Consider the following 2,493-nt stretch of genomic DNA (forward strand, 5'->3'; position numbering starts at 1 on the left):
CTGCGAATTCCTGGGAGAATCTCTCTTCTCTTCTCTTCTCTTCTCTTCTCTTCTCTTCTCTTCTCTTCTCTTCTCTTCTCTCTTCTCTTCTCTTCTCTCCTCTCCTCTCCTCTCCTCTCCTCCCCTCCCCTCCCCTCTCCTCCCCTCCCCTCCTCTCTCTCTCTCTCTCTCTTTTTCTTTCTCTCTCTCTCTCTGCCCACCACGTCAAAATAGGAGAGCTGGGGTTACAGATGTGTGCCACCATAGCCAGTTTGATTCATATGGGTTCAGAGAGTTGAACTCAGGTTGTCATGCTTGTGTGACAAGCACTCTTGCCCACTGAGCCATTCTGCCAGCCCCCATACACACTGTTAAACATCAAGACAAAAGACTTGCATTGGCTTCCACTACTGTGAATGCTTTAAAGCTTATGATCAATAAGTCGGTTGGTTTTCCGTTGCCCCCAATGAGTTAAACGGCTACAATGGAAACTTATAGGCCAGAAGAGGAGACATTGGGTTGGAACTCACACCCATCACGAACATCTTATTTCTTATCCAATCCATCTTCAAATGTACTTAATATGCAACTTATGCTTTGCTAGGGTCCCGGACACAGATAAGCCCCAAATACAGTCCGTGGTTCATCATGTTCATCATGAATAAAATTGAGTGTTGATTATCTTGTACCTGAGGTAGCTTAGGGAACAATCCTGGGTAAGTTTTCCTGAAATATTTTAAAAATATTTAAGTAACCCTCCCAGCCAACTAACTGCTGCACATAATCCCAAAGCATATTAATACCTACAAGTAATTTATGGGAGGGACCTAAAATCACAAGCAAAGCAAAACACAACAAAATGCCCTGTGTTAGGAATTGTAGTTCTCCTTTGTTCACCCAAATCTCTATTCAACAGACTCTGAGAAAGAAACCTGTTTGTTAATATATATATATATATATATATATATATATATATATATATATATATATATATATATATGCACAAAATGAAGTGACCACCTTAGCATCTAAAAGCAGAGAAAACACATCAGCCGTATTTGCCTTCTCCCAGGTTCTAATGTCCTTGTTTAGACCTGTTTCTCCATTGCATTTGGAGGGAGAAAAGCTCGTAGTGGAAAGGGATGAGATTGGTTTTCTTCACCACATATAATAGGGATGCTTCAGGTTCAAAAACACTTATCAGGTTCCCCACCTCAGGTCTTCCATACCTGAGCCATACAGGCCCCACAGAAGAGGGAAAAGCCTTGTTGGTCCACATAATGAATGAGCAGCAACTACTGATGTTCTCCAGACAATCCACACACCATGTACATCAGTGCTTTTCCCCTTCCTTACGAAAGACTTTGATGCCGCTGCTTAGGACTTGCCTGTCCTTCAGGACTCGTGAATCCCAATGCTTCATGTTAATAAGTTGTTTACTGCCAGGTATTTTATCACAGTGAAGACATTTCTTTAGAAGCATGCTGGTAGTTAGTGAGTAGATGGAGGGGAATATTGTGAGGAGCAGTTAAGATGCTTTATAAATAGAAGTGGCTGAGTGGAAGGAAGGCTAAAAGCAAAGCAAGGTGGCATGCTGTAGTCACAGCGTGGAAACTACATCCCTGCCTTCCCTGGAATAAGCATCCCAGCCTTTAGACTGTGTCTGCTTGAATGAAGGCAGCAAGCCTCTTTTTTCTTGCCCACCCACTTTGATATCTGTATCACCCACATATATAAATATCATATATTTTGATATATGTATCACCCACAGTGATACAAATATCAAGGTCCTGAACCAATTTAGACGCAGTAGTGGGACGGTTGTCCAGTTGTCAAAAGAACTTGGTGGTCGTATTTCCCAGGCTTCCCTGTTTATCCTTTACAGCTACACCGGGGATGGCAGGCTGTTGTACTGAATGCCTTTGTAGGGTCACTCTGACGTCCAGTGATTCCCCTAAAGGAGTGACTTCAGGTAAATAGAACTGGAAATGCAGTTTAGAGCTGCTACAAACTGAAACTAAATTTTTCTACCTGAGGTTTTCAGCTGTGTACAATAAGCCCAGGAATTGTTAGAGGTAATGTGATTTTGCATTAAGAATATCAAGGGCTCTGGGCAAGACATCCCGCCAAAGCAGTTATGTGTGCCAGCAAAGACAGCCATCTTTAACACAGGCCGAGTTGCTGGTCAGGCTCATTCACTTTGTTTTAAAGCACATTTACTGAAGGGCTATCTTGCTTTCATGACATGTTCAAATATCCAAAGAAAGCAGAGAGAACAAGATAGCCAACTATCATTATCATATTACACCCATCAGCAAGCATTCCGTAAAAAGTAAACACTTTTATTATTAATTATTACTAGTTATTAAATTTTTATTATTAATTAAATGTATTAATTTGTTTTACATCCTGACAACAGTTTCCTCTCCCTCCTCTCCTTCTATCCCCTCCCTCCTCCCCTCTGCCCACTCCCAATCCACTCTTCCTCTGTGTCTGTTCAGAAAGGCCTTCCAT

This window comes from Myodes glareolus, chromosome 13 (assembly GCF_982192425.1).
Source record: "Myodes glareolus chromosome 13, mMyoGla1.1, whole genome shotgun sequence".
NCBI lineage: Eukaryota > Metazoa > Chordata > Mammalia > Rodentia > Cricetidae > Myodes > Myodes glareolus.